This window comes from Convolutriloba macropyga, chromosome 2 (assembly GCF_964194025.1).
Source record: "Convolutriloba macropyga chromosome 2, txConMacr16.3, whole genome shotgun sequence".
NCBI lineage: Eukaryota > Metazoa > Xenacoelomorpha > Acoela > Convolutidae > Convolutriloba > Convolutriloba macropyga.
Genome location: NC_134469.1, coordinates 17,335,466 through 17,359,094, shown reverse-complemented (window position 1 = coordinate 17,359,094; position 23,629 = coordinate 17,335,466). Strand labels below are relative to the sequence as shown.

At 62.3% G+C, this 23,629-nt stretch overlaps 1 protein-coding gene across 1 annotated transcript in view; it reads right to left on the bottom strand.

Moving 5' to 3' along the window:
- Positions 1 to 23,629, bottom strand: part of LOC142335161 (uncharacterized) — an 85,776-nt gene that overhangs the window by 43,277 nt on the left and 18,870 nt on the right. The window lies entirely within an intron of this gene.

Genomic DNA, 23,629 nt, shown 5'->3' with positions numbered 1-23,629 from the left:
TGTTCACCACGAGCCAGCACGACCCAGCAGTGCCCGCCACGAGCCAGCACGACCCAGCAGTGTCCGCCACGAGCCAGTACAACCCCAGCAGTGCCCGCCACGAGCCAGCACGACCCAGCAGTGTCCACCACGAGCCAGCACGACCCAGCAGTGCCCGCCACGAGCCAGCACGACCCAGCAGTGCCCACCACGAGCCAGCACGACCCAGCAGTGTCCGCCACAAGCCAGCACGACCCAGCAGTGCCCGCCACGAGCCAGCACAACCCCAGCAGTGCCCGCCACGAGCCAGCACGACCCAGCAGTGCCCGCCACGAGCCAACACAACCCCAGCAGTGCCCGCCACGAGCCAGCACGACCCAGCAGTGTCCACCACGAGCCAGCACGACCCAGCAGTGCCCGCCACGAGCCAGCACGGCCCAGCAGTGCCCGCCACGAGCCAGAAAGACCCAGCAGTGTCCGCCACGAGCCAGCACAACACCAGCAGTACCAGCCACGAGCCAGCACGACCCATCAGTGCCCGCCACGAGCCAGCACAACCCAGGAGTGCCCGCCACGAGCCAGCACGACCCAGCAGTGCCCGCCAGGAGCCAGCAGGACCACAGTTGTGACCGCCACAAGCCAGCACGACCCAGCAGTGCACGCCACGAGCCAGCACAACCCCAGCAGTGCCCGCCACGAGCCAGCACGACCCAGCAGTGCCCGTCACGAGCCAGCACAACCCCAGCAGTGCCCGCCACGAGCCAGCACGACCCAGCAGTGCCCACCACGAGCCAACACAACCACAGCAGTGCCCGCCACGAGCCAGCACGACCCAGCAGTGTCCACCGCGAGCCAGCACGACACAGGAGTGCCCACCACGAGCCAGCACGACCCAGCAGTGCCCGCCAGGAGCCAGCACGACACAGCAGTGTCCGCCACGAGCCAGCACAACCCCAGCAGTGCCCGCCACGAGCCAGCGCGACCCAGCAGTGTCCACCACGAGCCAGCACGACCCAGCAGTGCCCGCCACGAGCCAGCACGACCCAGTAGTGTCCGCCACGAGCCAGTACAACCCCAGCAGTGCCCGCCACGAGCCAGCACGACCCAGCAGTGTCCACTACGAGCCAACACGACCCAGCAGTGCCCGCCACGAGCCAGCACGACCCCAGCAGTGCCCGCCACGAGCCAGCACGACCCAGCAGTGCCCGCCACGAGCCAACACAACCCCAGCAGTGCCCGCCACGAGCCAGCACGACCCAGCAGTGTCCACCACGAGCCAGCACGACCCAGCAGTGCCCACCACGAGCCAGCACGACCCAGCAGTGCGCGCCACGAGCCAGCACGATCCAGCAGTGTCCGCCACGAGCCAGCACAACCCCAGCAGTGCCCGCCACGAGCCAGCACGACCCAGCAGTGCCCACCACGAGCCAGCACGACCCCAGTAGTGCCCGCCACGAGCCAGCACGACACAGCAGTGCCCACCACGAGCCAGCACGACTCAGCAGTGCCCACCGGGAGCCAGCAGGACCACAGTAGTGACCGCCATGAGCCAGTACAACCCCAGCAGTGCCCGTCACGAGCCAGCACGACACAGCAGTGCCCGCCACGAGCCAGCACGACCCAGCAGTGCCCGCCACGAGCCAGCACGACCCAGCAGTGTCCACCACGAGCCAGCACGACCCAGCAGTGTCCACCACGAGCCAGCACGACCCAGCAGTGCCCGCCACGAGCCAGCACGACCCAGCAGTGTCCGCCACGAGCCAGCACAACACCAGCAGTACCAGCCACGAGCCAGCACGACCCATCAGTGCCTGCCACGAGCCAGCACGACCATGGAGTGCCCGCCACGAGCCAGCACGACCCAGCAGTGCCCGCCAGGAGCCAGCAGGACCACAGTAGTGACCGTCACGAGCCAGCACGACCCAGCAGTGCCCGCCACGAGCCAGCACGACCCAGCAGTGCCCGCCACGAGCCAGCACAACCCCAGCAGTGCCCGCCACGAGCCAGCACGACCCAGCAGTGCCCGCCACGAGCCAACACAACCCCAGCAGTGCCCGCCACGAGCCAGCACGACACAGCAGTGTCCACTGCGAGCCAGCACGACCCAGCAGTGCCCGCCACGAGCCAGCACAACCCCAGCAGTGCCCGCCACGAGCCAGCACGACCCAGCAGTGCCCGCCACGAGCCAAAACAACCCCAGCAGTGCCCGCCACGAGCCAGCACGACCCAGCAGTGTCCACCGCGAGCCAGCACGACCCAGCAGTGCCCGCCACGAGCCAGCACGACCCAGCAGTGTCCGCCACGAGCCAGCACAACCCCAGCAGTGCCCGCCACGAGCCAGCACGACCCAGCAGTGTCCACCACGAGCCAGCACGACCCAGCAGCGCCCGCCACGAGCCAGCACGACCCAGTAGTGTCCGCCACGAGCCAGTACAACCCCAGCAGTGCCCGCCACGAGCCAGCACGACCCAGCAGTGTCCACCACGAGCCAGCACGACCCAGCAGTGCCCGCCACGAGCCAGCACGACCCCAGCAGTGCCCGCCACGAGCCAGTACGACCCAGCAGTGCCCGCCATGAGCCAACACAACCCCAGCAGTGCCCGCCACGAGCCAGCACGACCCAGCAGTGTCCACCACGAGCCAGCACGACCCAGCAGTGCCCACCACGAGCCAGCACGACCCAGCAGTGCGCGCCACGAGCCAGCACGATCCAGCAGTGTCCGCCACGAGCCAGCACAACCCCAACAGTGCCCGCCACGAGCCAGCACGACCCAGCAGTGCCCGCCACGTGCCAGCACGACCCAGCAGTGCCCACCACGAGCCAGCACGACCCAGCAGTGTCCACCACGAGCCAGCACGACCCAGCAGTGCCCGCCACGAGCCAGCACGACCCAGTAGTGTCCGCCACGAGCCAGTACAACCCCAGCAATGCCCGCCATGAGCCAGCACGACCCAGCAGTGTCCACCACGAGCCAGCACGACCCAGCAGTGCCCGCCACGAGCCAGCACGACCCCAGCAGTGCCCGCCACGAGCCAGCACGGCCCAGCAGTGCCCGCCATGAGCCAACACAACCCCAGCAGTGCCTGCCACGAGCCAGCACGACCCAGCAGTGTCCACCACGAGCCAGCACGACCCAGCAGTGCCAACCACGAGCCAGCACGACCCAGCAGTGCGCGCCACGAGCCAGCACGATCCAGCAGTGTCCGCCACGAGCCAGCACAACCCCAGCAGTGCCCGCCACGAGCCAGCACGACACAGCAGTGTCCACTGCGAGCCAGCACGACCCAGCAGTGCCCGCCACGAGCCAGCACAACCCCAGCAGTGCCCGCCACGAGCCAGCACGACCCAGCAGTGCCCGCCACGAGCCAAAACAACCCCAGCAGTGCCCGCCACGAGCCAGCACGACCCAGCAGTGTCCACCGCGAGCCAGCACGACCCAGCAGTGCCCGCCACGAGCCAGCACGACCCAGCAGTGTCCGCCACGAGCCAGCACAACCCCAGCAGTGCCCGCCACGAGCCAGCACGACCCAGCAGTGTCCACCACGAGCCAGCACGACCCAGCAGCGCCCGCCACGAGCCAGCACGACCCAGTAGTGTCCGCCACGAGCCAGTACAACCCCAGCAGTGCCCGCCACGAGCCAGCACGACCCAGCAGTGTCCACCACGAGCCAGCACGACCCAGCAGTGCCCGCCACGAGCCAGCACGACCCCAGCAGTGCCCGCCACGAGCCAGTACGACCCAGCAGTGCCCGCCATGAGCCAACACAACCCCAGCAGTGCCCGCCACGAGCCAGCACGACCCAGCAGTGTCCACCACGAGCCAGCACGACCCAGCAGTGCCCACCACGAGCCAGTACGACCCAGCAGTGCGCGCCACGAGCCAGCACGATCCAGCAGTGTCCGCCACGAGCCAGCACAACCCCAACAGTGCCCGCCACGAGCCAGCACGACCCAGCAGTGCCCGCCACGAGCCAGCACGACCCAGCAGTGCCCACCACGAGCCAGCACGACCCAGCAGTGTCCACCACGAGCCAGCACGACCCAGCAGTGCCCGCCACGAGCCAGCACGACCCAGTAGTGTCCGCCACGAGCCAGTACAACCCCAGCAATGCCCGCCATGAGCCAGCACGACCCAGCAGTGTCCACCACGAGCCAGCACGACCCAGCAGTGCCCGCCACGAGCCAGCACGACCCCAGCAGTGCCCGCCACGAGCCAGCACGACCCAGCAGTGCTCGCCATGAGCCAACACAACCCCAGCAGTGCCCGCCACGAGCCAGCACGACCCAGCAGTGTCCACCACGAGCCAGCACGACCCAGCAGTGCCAACCACGAGCCAGCACGACCCAGCAGTGCGCGCCACGAGCCAGCACGATCCAGCAGTGTCCGCCACGAGCCAGCACAACCCCAGCAGTGCCCGCCACGAGCCAGCACGACCCCAGTAGTGCCCGCCACGAGCCAGCACGACCCAGCAGTGCCCGCCACGAGCCAGCACGACCCCAGCAGTGCCCGCCACGAGCCAGCACGACCCTGCAGTTCCCGCCATGAGCCAACACAACCCCAGCAGTGCCCGCCACGAGCCAGCACGACCCAGCAGTGTCCACCACGAGCCAGCACGACCCAGCAGTGCCCACCACGAGCCAGCACGACCCAGCAGTGTCCACCACGAGCCAGCACGACCCAGCAGTGCCCGCCACGAGCCAGCACGACCCAGTAGTGTCCGCCACGAGCCAGTACAACCCCAGCAGTGCCCGCCACGAGCCAGCACGACCCAGCAGTGTCCACCACGAGCCAGCACGACCCAGCAGTGCCCGCCACGAGCCAGCACGACCCCAGCAGTGCCCACCACGAGCCAGCACGACCCAGCAGTGCCCGCCATGAGCCAACACAACCCCAGCAGTGCCCGCCACGAGCCAGCACGACCCAGCAGTGTCCACCACGAGCCAGCACGACCCAGCAGTGCCAACCACGAGCCAGCACGACCCAGCAGTGCGCGCCACGAGCCAGCACGATCCAGCAGTGTCCGCCACGAGCCAGCACAACCCCAGCAGTGCCCGCCACGAGCCAGCACGACCCAGCAGTGCCCGCCACGAGCCAGCACGACCCCAGTAGTGCCCGCCACGAGCCAGCACGACCCAGCAGTGCCCACCACGAGCCAGCACGACCCAGCAGTGCCCGCCACGAGCCAGCACGACCCAGCAGTGCCCACCACGAGCCAGCACGACCCAGCAGTGTCCACCACGAGCCAGCACGACCCAGCAGTGCCCGCCACGAGCCAGCACGACCCAGTAGTGTCCGCCACGAGCCAGTACAACCCCAGCAATGCCCGCCACGAGCCAGCACGACCCAGCAGTGTCCACCACGAGCCAGCACGACCCAGCAGTGCCCGCCACGAGCCAGCACGACCCCAGCAGTGCCCGCCACGAGCCAGCACGACCCAGCAGTGCCCGCCATGAGCCAACACAACCCCAGCAGTGCCCGCCACGAGCCAGCACGACCCAGCAGTGTCCGCCACGAGCCAGTACGACCCAGCAGTGCCCGCCACGAGCCAGCACGACCCAGCAGTGCCCGCCACGAGCCAGCACGACCCAGCAGTGCCCGCCACGACCCAGCGTGACCCAGCAGTGCCCGCCACGAGCCAGCACGACCCAGCAGTGCCCACCACGAGCCAGCACGACCCAGCAGTGCCCGCCATGAGCCAACACAACCCCAGCAGTGCCCGCCACGAGCCAGCACGACCCAGCAGTGTCCACCACGAGCCAGCACGACCCAGCAGTGCCAACCACGAGCCAGCACGATCCAGCAGTGTCCGCCACGAGCCAGCACAACCCCAGCAGTGCCCGCCACGAGCCAGCACGACCCAGCAGTGCCCACCACGAGCCAGCACAACCCCAGCATTGCCCGCCACGAGCCAACACAACCCCAGCAGTGCCCGCCACGAGCCAGCACGACCCAGCAGTGTCCACCACCAGCCAGCATGACCCAGCAGTGCCCGCCACGAGCCAGCACGACCCAGCAGTGCCCGCCACGAGCCAACACAACCCCAACAGTGCCCGCCACGAGCCAGCACGACCCAGTAGTGTCCGCCACGAGCCAGTACAACCCCAGCAATGCCCGCCACGAGCCAGCACGACCCAGCAGTGTCCACCACGAGCCAGCACGACCCAGCAGTGCCCGCCACGAGCCAGCATGACCCAGCAGTGCCCGCCACGAGCCAGCACGACCCAGCAGTGCCCGCCACGAGCCAACACAACCCCAACAGTGCCCGCCACGAGCCAGCACGACCCAGTAGTGTCCGCCACGAGCCAGTACAACCCCAGCAATGCCCGCCACGAGCCAGCACGACCCAGCAGTGTCCACCACGAGCCAGCACGACCCAGCAGTGCCCGCCACGAGCCAGCACGACCCCAGCAGTGCCCGCCACGAGCCAGCACGACCCAGCAGTGCCCGCCATGAGCCAACACAACCCCAGCAGTGCCCGCCACGAGCCAGCACGACCCAGCAGTGTCCGCCACGAGCCAGTACGACCCAGCAGTGCCCGCCACGAGCCAGCACGACCCAGCAGTGCCCGCCACGAGCCAGCACGACCCAGCAGTGCCCGCCACGACCCAGCGTGACCCAGCAGTGCCCGCCACGAGCCAGCACGACCCAGCAGTGCCCACCACGAGCCAGCACGACCCAGCAGTGCCCGCCATGAGCCAACACAACCCCAGCAGTGCCCGCCACGAGCCAGCACGACCCAGCAGTGTCCACCACGAGCCAGCACGACCCAGCAGTGCCAACCACGAGCCAGCACGATCCAGCAGTGTCCGCCACGAGCCAGCACAACCCCAGCAGTGCCCGCCACGAGCCAGCACGACCCAGCAGTGCCCGCCACGAGCCAGCACGACCCAGCAGTGCCCGCCACGAGCCAGCACGACCCCAGTAGTGCCCGCCACGAGCCAGCACGACCCAGCAGTGCCCACCACGAGCCAGCACGACCCCAGTAGTGCCCGCCACGAGCCAGCACGACCCAGCAGTGCCCACCACGAGCCAGCACGACTCAGCAGTGCCCACCGGGAGCCAGCAGGACCACAGTAGTGACCGCCATGAGCCAGCACGACCCAGCAGTGCCCGCCACGAGCCAGCACAACCCCAGCATTGCCCGCCACGAGCCAACACAACCCCAGCAGTGCCCGCCACGAGCCAGCACGACCCAGCAGTGTCCACCACGAGCCAGCACGACCCACCAGTGCCCGCCACGAGCCAACACAACCCCAGCAGTGCCCGCCACGAGCCAGCACGACCCAGCAGTGTCCACCACCAGCCAGCATGACCCAGCAGTGCCCGCCACGAGCCAGCACGACCCAGCAGTGCCCGCCACGAGCCAACACAACCCCAACAGTGCCCGCCACGAGCCAGCACGACCCAGTAGTGTCCGCCACGAGCCAGTACAACCCCAGCAATGCCCGCCACGAGCCAGCACGACCCAGCAGTGTCCACCACGAGCCAGCACGACCCAGCAGTGCCCGCCACGAGCCAGCACGACCCCAGCAGTGCCCGCCACGAGCCAACACAACCCCAGCAGTGCCCGCCACGAGCCAGCACGACCCAGCAGTGTCCACCACCAGCCAGCATGACCCAGCAGTGCCCGCCACGAGCCAACACAACCCCAACAGTGCCCGCCACGAGCCAGCACGACCCAGTAGTGTCCGCCACGAGCCAGTACAACCCCAGCAATGCCCGCCACGAGCCAGCACGACCCAGCAGTGTCCACCACGAGCCAGCACGACCCAGCAGTGCCCGCCACGAGCCAGCACGACCCCAGCAGTGCCCGCCACGAGCCAGCACGACCCAGCAGTGTCCACCACGAGCCAGCACGACCCACCAGTGCCCGCCACGAGCCAACACAACCCCAACAGTGCCCGCCACGAGCCAGCACGACCCAGTAGTGCCCGCCACGAGCCAGCACGACCCAGTAGTGTCCGCCACGAGCCAGTACAACCCCAGCAATGCCCGCCACGAGCCAGCACGACCCAGCAGTGTCCACCACGAGCCAGCACGACCCAGCAGTGCCCGCCACGAGCCAGCACGACCCCAGCAGTGCCCGCCACGAGCCAGCACGACCCAGCAGTGCCCGCCATGAGCCAACACAACCCCAGCAGTGCCCGCCACGAGCCAGCACGACCCAGCAGTGTCCGCCACGAGCCAGTACGACCCAGCAGTGCCCGCCACGAGCCAACACAACCCCAACAGTGCCCGCCACGAGCCAGCACGACCCAGTAGTGTCCGCCACGAGCCAGTACAACCCCAGCAATGCCCGCCACGAGCCAGCACGACCCAGCAGTGTCCACCACGAGCCAGCACGACCCAGCAGTGCCCGCCACGAGCCAGCACGACCCCAGCAGTGCCCGCCACGAGCCAGCACGACCCAGCAGTGTCCACCACGAGCCAGCACGACCCAGCAGTGCCAACCACGAGCCAGCACGATCCAGCAGTGTCCGCCACGAGCCAGCACAACCCCAGCAGTGCCCGCCACGAGCCAGCACGACCCAGCAGTGCCCGCCACGAGCCAGCACGACCCCAGTAGTGCCCGCCACGAGCCAGCACGACCCAGCAGTGCCCACCACGAGCCAGCACGACTCAGCAGTGCCCACCGGGAGCCAGCAGGACCACAGTAGTGACCGCCATGAGCCAGCACGACCCAGCAGTGCCCGCCACGAGCCAGCACAACCCCAGCATTGCCCGCCACGAGCCAACACAACCCCAGCAGTGCCCGCCACGAGCCAGCACGACCCAGCAGTGTCCACCACGAGCCAGCACGACCCACCAGTGCCCGCCACGAGCCAACACAACCCCAGCAGTGCCCGCCACGAGCCAGCACGACCCAGCAGTGTCCACCACCAGCCAGCATGACCCAGCAGTGCCCGCCACGAGCCAGCACGACCCAGCAGTGCCCGCCACGAGCCAACACAACCCCAACAGTGCCCGCCACGAGCCAGCACGACCCAGTAGTGTCCGCCACGAGCCAGTACAACCCCAGCAATGCCCGCCACGAGCCAGCACGACCCAGCAGTGTCCACCACGAGCCAGCACGACCCAGCAGTGCCCGCCACGAGCCAGCACGACCCCAGCAGTGCCCGCCACGAGCCAACACAACCCCAGCAGTGCCCGCCACGAGCCAGCACGACCCAGCAGTGTCCACCACCAGCCAGCATGACCCAGCAGTGCCCGCCACGAGCCAGCACGACCCAGCAGTGCCCGCCACGAGCCAACACAACCCCAACAGTGCCCGCCACGAGCCAGCACGACCCAGTAGTGTCCGCCACGAGCCAGTACAACCCCAGCAATGCCCGCCACGAGCCAGCACGACCCAGCAGTGTCCACCACGAGCCAGCACGACCCAGCAGTGCCCGCCACGAGCCAGCACGACCCCAGCAGTGCCCGCCACGAGCCAGCACGACCCAGCAGTGCCCGCCATGAGCCAACACAACCCCAGCAGTGCCCGCCACGAGCCAGCACGACCCAGCAGTGTCCGCCACGAGCCAGTACGACCCAGCAGTGCCCGCCACGAGCCAACACAACCCCAACAGTGCCCGCCACGAGCCAGCACGACCCAGTAGTGTCCGCCACGAGCCAGTACAACCCCAGCAATGCCCGCCACGAGCCAGCACGACCCAGCAGTGTCCACCACGAGCCAGCACGACCCAGCAGTGCCCGCCACGAGCCAGCACGACCCAGCAGTGTCCACCACGAGCCAGCACGACCCACCAGTGCCCGCCACGAGCCAACACAACCCCAGCAGTGCCCGCCACGAGCCAGCACGACCCAGTAGTGTCCGCCACGAGCCAGTACAACCCCAGCAATGCCCGCCACGAGCCAGCACGACCCAGCAGTGTCCACCACGAGCCAACACAACCCCAGCAGTGCCCGCCACGAGCCAGCACGACCCAGCAGTGTCCACCACGAGCCAGCACGACCCACCAGTGCCCGCCACGAGCCAACACAACCCCAGCAGTGCCCGCCACGAGCCAGCACGACCCAGCAGTGTCCACCACCAGCCAGCATGACCCAGCAGTGCCCGCCACGAGCCAGCACGACCCAGCAGTGCCCGCCACGAGCCAACACAACCCCAACAGTGCCCGCCACGAGCCAGCACGACCCAGTAGTGTCCGCCACGAGCCAGTACAACCCCAGCAATGCCCGCCACGAGCCAGCACGACCCAGCAGTGTCCACCACGAGCCAGCACGACCCAGCAGTGCCCGCCACGAGCCAGCACGACCCCAGCAGTGCCCGCCACGAGCCAACACAACCCCAGCAGTGCCCGCCACGAGCCAGCACGACCCAGCAGTGTCCACCACCAGCCAGCATGACCCAGCAGTGCCCGCCACGAGCCAGCACGACCCAGCAGTGCCCGCCACGAGCCAACACAACCCCAACAGTGCCCGCCACGAGCCAGCACGACCCAGTAGTGTCCGCCACGAGCCAGTACAACCCCAGCAATGCCCGCCACGAGCCAGCACGACCCAGCAGTGTCCACCACGAGCCAGCACGACCCAGCAGTGCCCGCCACGAGCCAGCACGACCCCAGCAGTGCCCGCCACGAGCCAGCACGACCCAGCAGTGCCCGCCATGAGCCAACACAACCCCAGCAGTGCCCGCCACGAGCCAGCACGACCCAGCAGTGTCCGCCACGAGCCAGTACGACCCAGCAGTGCCCGCCACGAGCCAGCACGACCCAGCAGTGCCCGCCACGAGCCAGCACGACCCAGCAGTGCCCGCCACGACCCAGCGTGACCCAGCAGTGCCCGCCACGAGCCAGCACGACCCAGCAGTGCCCACCACGAGCCAGCACGACCCAGCAGTGCCCGCCATGAGCCAACACAACCCCAGCAGTGCCCGCCACGAGCCAGCACGACCCAGCAGTGTCCACCACGAGCCAGCACGACCCAGCAGTGCCAACCACGAGCCAGCACGATCCAGCAGTGTCCGCCACGAGCCAGCACAACCCCAGCAGTGCCCGCCACGAGCCAGCACGACCCAGCAGTGCCCGCCACGAGCCAGCACGACCCCAGTAGTGCCCGCCACGAGCCAGCACGACCCAGCAGTGCCCACCACGAGCCAGCACGACTCAGCAGTGCCCACCGGGAGCCAGCAGGACCACAGTAGTGACCGCCATGAGCCAGCACGACCCAGCAGTGCCCGCCACGAGCCAGCACAACCCCAGCATTGCCCGCCACGAGCCAACACAACCCCAGCAGTGCCCGCCACGAGCCAGCACGACCCAGCAGTGTCCACCACGAGCCAGCACGACCCACCAGTGCCCGCCACGAGCCAACACAACCCCAGCAGTGCCCGCCACGAGCCAGCACGACCCAGCAGTGTCCACCACCAGCCAGCATGACCCAGCAGTGCCCGCCACGAGCCAGCACGACCCAGCAGTGCCCGCCACGAGCCAACACAACCCCAACAGTGCCCGCCACGAGCCAGCACGACCCAGCAGTGTCCACCACGAGCCAGCACGACCCAGCAAAGCCCGCCACGAGCCAGCACGACCCCAGCAGTGCCCGCCACGAGCCAGCACGACCCGGCAGTGCCCGCCACGTGCCAACACAACCCCAGCAGTGCCCGCCACGAGCCAGCACGACCCAGCAGTGTCCACCACGAGCCAGCACGACCCAGCAGTGCCCACCACGAGCCAGCACGACCCAGCAGTGCGCGCCACGAGCCAGCACGATCCAGCAGTGTCCGCCACGAGCCAGCACAACCCCAGCAGTGCCCGCCACGAGCCAGCACGACCCAACAGTGCCCACCACGAGCCAGCACGACTCAGCAGTGCCCACCGGGAGCCAACACAACCCCAGCAGTGCCCGCCACGAGCCAGCACGACCCAGCAGTGTCCACCACCAGCGAGCACGACCCAGCAGTGTCCGCCACGAGCCAGCACAACCCCAGCAGTGCCCGCCACGAGCCAGCACGACCCAGCAGTGCCCGCCATGAGCCAGCACGACCGCAGTAGTGCCCGCCACGAGCCAGCACGACCCAGCAGTGCCCGTCACGAGACAGCACAACCCCAGCAGTGCCCGCCACGAGCCAACACAACCCCAGCAGTGCCCGCCACGAGCCAGCACGACCCAGCAGTGTCCACCACGAGCCAGCACGATCCAGCAGTGCCCGCCACGAGCCAACACAACCCCAGCAGTGCCCGCCACGAGCCAGCACGACCCAGCAGTGTCCACCACCAGCGAGCACGACCCAGCAGTGTCCGCCACGAGCCAGCACAACCCCAGCAGTGCCCGCCACGAGCCAGCACGACCCAGCATTGCCCGCCATGAGCCAGCACGACCGCAGTAGTGCCCGCCACGCGCAAGCACGACCCAGCAGTGCCCGCCATGAGACAGCACGACCGCAGTAGTGCCCGCCACTAGCCAGCACGACCCAGCAGTGCCCACCACGAGCCAGCACGACTCAGCAGTGCCCGCCACGAGCCAGCACGACCCAGCAGTGCCCGCCACGAGCCAGCACAACCCCAGCAGTGCCCGCCACGAGCCAGCACGACCCAGCAGTGCCCGCCACGAGCCAACACAACCCAAGCAGTGCCCGCCACGAGCCAGCACGAACCAGCAGTGCCCGCCAGGAGCCAGCACGACACAGCAGTGCCCACCACGAGCCAGCACGACTCAGCAGTGCCCGCCAGGTGCCAGCAGGACCACAGTAGTCACTGCCACGAGCCAGCACGACCCAGCAGTGCCCGCCACGAGCCAGCACAACCCCAGCAGTGCCCGCCACGAGCCAGCACGACCCAGCAGTGCCCGCCACGAGCCAACTCAACCCCAGCAGTGTCCACCACGAGCCAGCACGACCCAGCAGTGCCCGCCACAAGCCAGCACGACCCAGCAGTGCCCGCCACGAGCCAGCACGACCCAGCAGTGTCCGACACGAGCCAGCACAACCCCAGCAGTACCCGGCACGAGCCAGCGCGAACCATCAGTGCCCGTCACAAGCCAGCACGACCCAGCAGTGCCCTCCACGAGCCAGCACGACCCAGCAGTGGCCGCCACGAGCCAGCGCGACCCAGCAGTACCCGCCACGAGCCAGCACGACTCAGCAGTGCCCACCAGGAGCCAGCAGGACCACAGTAGTGACCGCCACGAGCCAGCACGACCCAGCAGTGCCCGCCACGAAACAGCCAGACCCAGCAGTGCCCGCCACGAGACAGCACGATATAGCAGTGCCCTTCACGAGCCAGCACGACCCGGCAGTGCCCGCCATGAGCCAGCACGACTCAGCAGTGCCCACCAGGAGCCAGCAGGACCACAGTAGTGACCGCCACGAGCCAGCACGACCCAGCAGTGCCCGCCACGAAACAGCAAGACCCAGCAGTGCCCGCCACGAGACAGCACGATATAGCAGTGCCCTTCACGAGCCAGCACGACCCGGCAGTGCCCGCCATGAGACAGCACGACATAGCAGTGCCCGCCACGAGCCAGCACCACCCGGCAGTGCCCGCCACGAGCCAGCACGACCCAGCAGTGCCCGCCAGGCGCCAACACGACCCCAGTAGTGCCCGCCACGAGCTAGCACGACACAGCAGTGCCCGCCACGAGCCAGTACGACCCAGCAGTGCCCGCCACGAGCCAGCACGACCCAGCAGTGCCCGCCACGAGACAGCACGACATAGCAGTGCCCGCCATGAGCCAGCACGACCCGACAGTGCCCGCCACGAGCCAGCACGACCCAGCAGTGCCCGCCACGCGCCAACACGACCCCAGTAGTGCCCGCCACGAGCCAACACAACCCCAGCAGTGCCCGCCACGAGCCAGCACGACCCAGCAGTGTCCACCACGAGCCAGCACGACCCAGCAGTGCCCGCCACGAGCCAGCACGACCCCAGCAGTGCCCGCCACGAGCCAGCACGACCCCAGTAGTGCCCACCAAGAGCCAGCACGACCCATCAGTGCCCACCACGAGCCAGCACGACTTAGCAGTGCCCATCAGGAGCAAGCAGGACCACAGTAGTGACCGCCACGAGCCAACACGACCCAGCAGTGCCCGCCACGAACCAGCAAGACCCAGCAGTGCCCGCCACGAGACATCACGACATAGCAGTGCCCATCACGAGCCAGCACGACCCGGCAGTGCCCGCCACGAGACAGCACGACATAGCAGTGCCCGCCACGAGCCAGCACGACCCGGCAGTGCCCGCCACGAGCCAGCACGACCCAGCAGTGCCCGCCACGCGCCAACACGACCCCAGTAGTGCCCGCCACGAGCCAGCACGACACAGCAGTGCCCGCCACGACCCAGTACGACCCAGCAGTGCCCGCCACGAGCCAGCACGACCCAGCAGTGCCCGCCACGAGACAGCACGACATAGCAATGCCCGCCACGAGCCAGCACGACCCGACAGTGCCCGCCACGAGCCAGCACGACCCAGCAGTGCCCGCCACGCGCCAACACGATCCAGTAGTGCCCGCCACGAGCCAGCAAGACACAGCAGTGTCCACCACGAGCCAGTACGACCCAGCAGTGCCCGCCACGAGCCAGCACGACCCAGCAGTGCCCGCCACGAGCCAGCACGAACCCAGCAGTGCCCGCCACGAGCCAGCACGACCCCAGTAGTGCCCACCAAGAGCCAGCACGACCCATCAGTGCCCACCACGAGCCAGCACGACTTAGCAGTGCCCATCAGGAGCCAGCAGGACCACAGTAGTGACCGCCACGAGCCAGCACGACCCAGCAGTGCCCGCCACGAACCAGAAAGACCCAGCAGTGCCCGCCACGAGACAGCACGACATAGCAGTGCCCATCACGAGCCAGCACGACCCGGCAGTGCCCGCCACGAGCCAGCACGACCCGGCAGTGCCCGCCACGAGCCAGCACGACCCAGCAGTGCCCGCCACGCGCCAACACGACCCCAGTAGTGCCCGTCACGAGCCAGCACGACACAGCAGTGCCCGCCACGACCCAGTACGACCCAGCAGTGCCCGCCACGAGCCAGCACGACCCAGCAGTGCCCGCCACGAGACAGCACGACATAGCAATGCCCGCCACGAGCCAGCACGACCCGACAGTGCCCGCCACGAGCCAGCACGACACAGCAGTGCCCGCCACGCGCCAACACGACCCAGTAGTGCCCGCCACGAGCCAGCAAGACACAGCAGTGTCCGCCACGAGCCAGTACGACCCAGCAGTGCCCGCCACGAGCCAGCACGACCCAGCAGTGCCCGCCACGAGCCAGCACGACCCAGCAGTGCCCGCCACGACCCAGCGTGACCCAGCAGTGCCCGCCACGAGCCAGCACGACCCAGCAGTGCCCGCCACGATACAGTACGACCCAGCAGTGCCCACCACGAGCCAGCACGACCCAGCAGTGCCCGCCACGAGCCAGCACGACCCAGCAGTGCTCGCCACGAGCCAGCACGACCCCAGTAGTGCCCGCCACGAGCCAGCACGACCCAGCAGTGCCCGCCACGTGCCAGCACGACCCAGCAGTGCCCAGCACGAGCCAGCACGACCCAGCAGTGCCCGCCACGAGCCAGCACGACCCCGGTAGTGCCCGCCATGAGCCAGCACGACCCAGCAGTGTCCACCACGATCCAGCACGACCCAGCAGTGCCCGCCACGAGCCAGCACGACCCAGCAGTGCCCGCCACGAGCCAGCACGACCCCAGTAGTGTCCGCCACGAGCCAGCACGACACAGCAGTGCCTGCCACGAGCCAGCACGACCCATCACTGCCCGCCATGAGCCAGCACCACCCAGCAGTGCCCGCCACGAGCCAGCACGACCCAGCAGTGTGGCCCAGAGCCAGCACGACCCAGCAGTGCCCGTCACGAGCCAGCACGACCCCAGTAGTGTCCGCCACGAGCCAGCACGACCCAGCAGTGCCCGCCACGAGCCAGCACAACCCAGCAGTGCCCACCACCAGCCAGCACGACCCCAGTAGTGACCACCACGAGCCAGCACGACCCAGCAGTGCCCGTCACGAGCCAGCACGACCCCAGTAGTGCCCGCCACGAGCTAGCACGACCCAGCAGTGCCCGCCACGAGCCAGCACGACCCAGCAGTGCTCGCCACGAGCCAGCACGACCCCAGTAGTGCCCGCTACGAGCCAGCACGACCCAGCAGTGCCCGCCACGAGCCAGCACGACCCAGCAGTGCCCAGCAAGAGCCAGCACGACCCAGCAGTGCCCGCCACGAGCCAGCACGACCCCGGTAGTGCCCGCCATGAGCCAGCACGACGCAGCAGTGTCCACCACGATCCAGCACGACCCAGCAGTGCCCGCCACGAGCCAGCACGACCCAGCAGTGCCCGCCACGAGCCAGCACGACCCCAGTAGTGTCCGCCACGAGCCAGCACGACACAGCAGTGCCTGCCACGAGCCAGCACGACCCATCACTGCCCGCCATGAGCCAGCACCACCCAGCAGTGCCCGCCACGAGCCAGCACGACCCAGCAGTGTGGCCCAGAGCCAGCACGACCCAGCAGTGCCCGTCACGAGCCAGCACGACCCCAGTAGTGTCCGCCACGAGCCAGCACGACCCAGCAGTGCCCGCCACGAGCCAGCACAACCCAGCAGTGCCCACCACCAGCCAGCACGACCCCAGTAGTGACCACCACGAGCCAGCACGACCCAGCAGTGCCCGTCACGAGCCAGCACGACCCCAGTAGTGCCCGCCACGAGCTAGCACGACCCAGCAGTGCCCGCCACGAGCCAGCACGACCCAGCAGTGCTCGCCACGAGCCAGCACGACCCCAGTAGTGCCCGCTACGAGCCAGCACGACCCAGCAGTGCCCGCCACGAGCCAGCACGACCCAGCAGTGCCCAGCAAGAGCCAGCACGACCCAGCAGTGCCCGCCACGAGCCAGCACGACCCCGGTAGTGCCCGCCATGAGCCAGCACGACGCAGCAGTGTCCACCACGATCCAGCACGACCCAGCAGTGCCCGCCACGAGCCAGCACGACCCAGCAGTGCCCGCCACGAGCCAGCACGACCCCAGTTGTGTCCGCCACGAGCCAGCACGACACAGCAGTGCCTCCCACGAGCCAGCACGACCCATCACTGCCCGCCACGAGCCATCACCACCCAGCAGTGCCCGCCACGAGCCAGCACGATCCAGCAGTGTGGCCCAGAGCCAGCACGACCCAGCAGTGCCCGTCACGAGCCAGCACGACCCCAGTAGTGTCCGCCAAGAGCCAGCACGACCCAGCAGTGCCCACCACGAGCCAGCACAACCCAGCAGTGCCCACCACGAGCCAGCACGACCCCAGTAGTGACCACCACGAGCCAGCACGGTCCAGCAGTGCCCACCACGAGCCTGCACGACCCCATTAGTGACCGCCACGAGCCAGCACGACCCAGCAGTGCCCGCCACGAGCCAGCACGAACCAGAAGTGCCCGCCACGAGCAAGCACGAACCAGAGGTGCCCGCCACGAGCCAGTACGACACAGCATTGCCCATCACGAGCCAGCACGACCCCAGCAGTGACCTCCACGAGCCAGCACGACCCCAGTAGTGTCCGCCAAGAGCCAGCACGACCCAGCAGTGCCCACCACGAGCCAGCACAACCCAGCAGTGCCCACCACGAGCCAGCACGACCCCAGTAGTGACCACCACGAGCCAGCACGACCCAGCAGTGCCCACCACGAGCCTGCACGACACCATTAGTGACCGCCACGAGCCAGCACGACCCAGCAGTGCCCGCCACGAGCCAGCACGAACCAGAAGTGCCCGCCATGAGCCATTACAACCCCAAGAGCGCCCACCACGAGCCAGAACGACCCAGCAATGCCCACCACGAGCAAGCACGACACTGCAGAGCCCGCCACGAGCCAGCACAACCCAGCAGTGCCCACCACGAGCCAGCACGACCCCAGTAGTGACCACCACGAGCCAGCACGACCCAGCAGTGACCACCACGAGCCAGCACGACCCCAGTAGTGACCACCACGAGCCAGCACGGTCCAGCAGTGCCCACCACGAGCCTGCACGACCCCATTAGTGACCGCCACGAGCCAGCACGACCCAGCAGTGCCCGCCACGAGCCAGCACGAACCAGAAGTGCCCGCCACGAGCAAGCACGAACCAGAGGTGCCCGCCACGAGCCAGTACGACACAGCATTGCCCACCACGAGCCAGCACGACCCCAGTAGTGACCTCCACGAGCCAGCACGACCCCAGTAGTGTCCGCCAAGAGCCAGCACGAACCAGCAGTGCCCACCACGAGCCAGCACAACCCAGCAGTGCCCACCACGAGCCAGCACGACCCCAGTAGTGACCACCACGAGCCAGCACGACCCAGCAGTGCCCACCACGAGCCTGCACGACACCATTAGTGACCGCCACGAGCCAGCACGACCCAGCAGTGCCCGCCACGAGCCAGCACGAACCAGAAGTGCCCGCCACGAGCCATTACAACCCCAAGAGTGCCCACCACGAGCCAGCACGACCCATCACTGCCCGCCACGAGCCAGCACCACCCAGCAATGCCCGCCACGAGCCAGCACGACCCAGCAGTGGGGCCAAGAGCTAGCACGACCCAGCAGTGCCCGCCACGAGCCAGCACGACCCCAGTAGTATCCGCCACGAGCTAGCACGACCCAGCAGTGCCCGCCAAGAGCCAGCACAACCCAGCAGTTCCCACCACGAGCCAGCACGACCACAGTAGTGACCACCACGAGCCAACATTGGCTAACTCCACTCTCGTTTTTGTTTGAACCAAAAGTCAGCTGGAACAAGATACTCAGCGCGGAGAAAACAAACGTCACAACAATACAACAACCAGTAACAGCAGTCATTGACGTCGAGAGATTCTCGAAGTGGACCAAGCTACTGAAAGCAACCGAACAAGTCTTTCGTTTCCTGGACATAATTAAAACCAAGCAAAAAAGAGCTCTCAACTGTACGGATATTGAGAAATTGAGAAGTCATCTGTTCAAAGCGTCACAACAGAACTCTTTCGGTACTTCAATCTGCTTACTGAACCAGAAGAAATCTCTTCCAACGAAAGACAAACTTCTACAGCTCTCCCGGTTCTCCAAGACAACATTTTGCGTGTTGGCGGCAGAACCAAAAGGAATACATTGTGTTACAACACGAAACACCCAATTATTCTAAACGCAAAAGAGTTCATTACCCGGCTCTTTCTAATCAAATGCCACGAAATCGGTATGCATTTTGGATCTGAATATGTGAAGAACTATGTGCAACAAAACTTTTACGTGTTTGGTCTTCGAGACGCCCTTCACAGTATCACCTACAGGTGCTTTGATTGCAGACAATTCAAAGGCCAAAGACTTCAACCACCTATGGCGGATCTACCCGACATCAGATTTCCACAAGACCAGTCTCCTGTAGTTTTTACAAACGTTGGAATTGACTATATTGGCCCCTTTACTGTTATTCAGCGGGGCAAAGAAGAAAAAATCTGTATCTGCCTAATCAATTGTCTAGTCACACGAGCTGTGCACTTGGAAGCGACAGAAGACCTAACGACAAATGCCACGTTGGAAGTAAATGACGTCGTTTGGGTTTTGGAAGAATGGACCCCAAGAGGAATTTGGCCCCTGGGACGCGTGACAAGGACGTTCACCGGCCCCGACAGAACAGCTAGGTCATTTGAAGTAAAAACTGCTTTAGGCTTCTTAACCCGACCAGCTGTTAAACTTGCACATGTTTTCCAAAAAACACCCCCGGCAGGTTAGGTAGGCCCCGAGAATGTTATCGATGTGATAATTCTTAAGTATATTTTGCCGCCTAAATGTTGTAAACTTGATTTCTTCGACAAGTTTGAATCATAATCATCGAAAACAAGCTAAACAAAGGTGCACGTGGCGAAACAAAAGAAATGATTGAATAAAGAAATTGAAACAAGGATCCTATTTTTGAAACAACAAAACCCAAGGAATTGAAGAAGAAAGACGACAATGGCAACTCCCCCTGACCGGGACTAGATGGCCAACGTCAACCACAGACCATCTTGGCCTTCATTGGAATTGGAAAAGCAACAAACAAAGATCGACCGCCTATTTTATTTACTGGATTTCTATTTGTCATTTTCGGGGAGCATTTGTTACATGACCCATACAGGAAGACAGTCTAAGAATAAAGCTCTGTAAAAATTATATTTTTGAGATAAAAGTTCTAAGTTCTAAATTGATCTTCAGTTAGCATATCGTTAGAAAACTAGGATCATTTCAGTTTGTGTCCCCAAGCTTGGTGGGTGCATATTATTATATATGAATCCCTCAATTTCACGTGCTATAATTTTACATAATGAATGTGTAATGGCACATGCACTGTAACTGAGGGGCTGCATAACGTACGGGGGCACAAACAGAAAAGGTCCCAAAACTTAAACTTCGTTGAGTTAAGGGAGAAGATCCCTTTTGAGTAAGGTCCGTCAGACACCTGACGCAAAAAAGTAACAAACGACGGCACGCACACGAACTCAACTGAACAAAAGGAGAGGTCACTGCAAATGAACTAAACGGCCGTACACATCGTCGATGGAGACAACGAAAATACATAGCCGGACAAGTCCCGAGGTAAAATCCAAAGTACTGATTAGAATAACAACTGAACCATCTTCAATCAAAAGGAACAATTTTTTTCAGCGTAAAGCATATTACTCTAAAAGCATGCAATTGAACGACAGAATTAGAAAAAGTCTTTAAAGAATGGAATTACGTATTTTTTGAAAACCAGCCGTGTTAAATTGTCAAAACCGATACACAAGACATGAAACCATTTAATGTGAGAATCGCTAGGCTGCCAAACTTTGGTTTTAAGTTCAAAAAACAAATAATGAGAAACAAAGTTCTCACAAAAAAGAGAAATTCCAAAAATTATGCAAATAAAAAGTAGTGACATGAAAATGATCAAACCCAATTAAACATTTAAGTCCTGTATAGCATAATCATTTTCAACGTCAAGAAAACAATAGTCATCTTTTATAATCACCACCAAGAGAAAAAAGAAAAACCAACAAAACTAAAGGCCAGATTAAACGTATTTCCAAAAAGTCAGTACTTAATGGTATCAACGTCAATGAAAACATTAACTACCAACTAGAAAAGAACAAAATTTCTTTTCCGCATAAGAAGGCTAATGAGATCTGTCACATATGAAAATATAAGATAGAAAGCGAACAACAACAACAGTTTAAAATTTGAAACTCAATGAGACTTTATGACAATAAGTGGTGTCAAATCAATAAAACCAAAAGGTCTAAACCAATTACATTACTTACTTTTGTTTAACTACCATTGGAAAGCCAATTAGACCTGTCATTATCGCGACTTATTAAAAAAACCCACAAAGAAGAACAAATATGGCAAAACGCAAAGTCTGAGCTGGCAAAACATGATATTGATCGAAAAATTTCCACAGAGTTATCTATTTCTAATCAGAAAATCAATGACACCCATCTTTGATAAAACTAACTGATTGGGCACAAAAAAAGGAGGAATTGATGAAGTTAGAAAATTCACAAATCTTTGAAACCAAGTATTTTTATAGCCATAAAAACTGCAAACTGCTTCATTGAGGGCTACACACATTTCCATCGCTACAACATTGGAACACATATATACCCGTTAAAATTATTCGCGGAGAAAAACCATTCAAATCATAATTCAGTTTGCGGCTCAGCTACAATACTCTCACAGACCAAAAATTGGTAAACATAATCGACTAACGTTGGGCGAATTGCACTCAAACGATTTGCGAGCGGCGGGTTTCGGTAGTAGCCGGTTGCGGCTTGGGGATGCATCAGGTGGATGTGAATGGAGTGTGGGGGGTCAAGCTATTGGGGGATCAAGTGACGGGAGGTAGGGTTGTGGGAGAGCTGGACATCGGGGTTCCAAGTCACCGGGTTGGAGGAGTGTGGAGGGGGTTTGGGTTTGTGGGTGGGGGCGGGGGGTTGACTCAGGTGAAGGGGTGACCAAACGAGGTCAAAATTTTGAGACTAAGAACCGCCAATCACACCTTGGAATTGTCTCCTCAAAGAAGTTTCCGTGAAAACTTAGATACTAGTAAGGCGTGGGGCTCTGAGGGAGCTGCTCGTTCTTTAAATGCCCTCTGAGGGCTACCTAGCAACCTGTTTATCCCGTTTTTGAGAGCGAAAAGTCAAATGGGTCAGACGAAAAATTGGCCAAGAGAAAAATCGCTTTAAAGAAAAAGACAGGACAAATATAGTAGCTACAAACTTCGCTTGAGAATAATTAATTATTAAGTTCTTACGCCATTTCTGATGCAGTTTGAAATAAATAGATTTTCCAGTCCCTTACTACTTTAGCGCCATTAAAATTGCTAATATAAATGTGATTTCGTTTTGACATTGTAAAAGACATTATACAAACCCATTAACACAGCCGGAAGATACCGGAGCCTAATCTAAGTAACACTTTACTCAGACTTCCAATAACAACATAAAAAGCTGAATAAAACATTTACTGCATCGATTTATTAAGTTTGGAATAAACGCTGGGGACTTTTGTAACAGAAAACCACAGCTATTTTTTTAGTTAACAAGCCAACCAATAAGGTTAGCATTTGTGCGTTAAAAGATGCCACTTGGCCGAATTTACCAGTAAAACGATACCTAACAAGTAGATAAGAGAAGAAAAAGGAAATGAGGAGAAATTCGATCGCAATTTTTGACCATTTTGCAAAATCATCCAAAAAGTACAATTTCTGATTATTTGCTCTCAAAAAAATTGAGACTGAAACTGCTCAATAAAGGAGTAATCATGAAACCTTAAACAATAATCACAACACGACGACAAAAAACAGTATTTTTCAAATAAATTTGTTTTAAATTAAACATCGGGTTATCAAACATTGAATAGTATCCATCAAAAACTAATTCAAATAAAATGTGCAAATAACCATTTGAAAGCGGATGATTATTCTAAAAAACTTGAAAAAAAAAGCAAGAAAAATAAACGACAATGTCGAAAAGTGATTAAACTTTGCCGATTATCTTTGACAAAATCAGTTAAGAAAAACAATAGAAAGTAGGCCAACAGATGGCCAAAACTATTGCATTCAATGGCGAAACCTAAAAATTCCAAGCGGGCTTACCAAACTTGAAAAAATTCGTAAATCACTTAAATCGCTAAACCGCGTCTACATCTCAAACTGTGAAAAATAGCAAAAAATGGAATATTTTAGTCTTATATAATCTTGGAAGGGCCAAAATTTTTCCGAAATTTATAGCATTGAATTAAAAAATTCGCCAAAATTAATAAAAACGGCCTTCAATAAAAAAAACATAAACCGACTAACGTCGAAAAAAATTGCTCTCGATTGACAGGCGGCTCAGTTTAATTCAGGGGCTCTTGCCGCAATACATTTTTCTTTATGGGTAACAAAACATCAACCGACTATAGGATTCGCACCCCCCCTCACCTCCTGTTCACGATTCCGTCACCTCGTCGGAGGTTTTAATCACTCGGCTATCAGGGACTTGACATGAAGTCTCTGACAATCGCGTTTGTTTGAACAAAAATCTTTATTTTGGAGTCACAGCAATTGAAATCACTCAAAAATTAAGAAGTGCATGTAAAAGACTTTAAAGAAGTGAAGGTTATTCTAAAGAAAAGTTCAAAAACGCTCAAGCATCAAACTTGCATAAAAAAGCACACACGTTTACAATAATTGC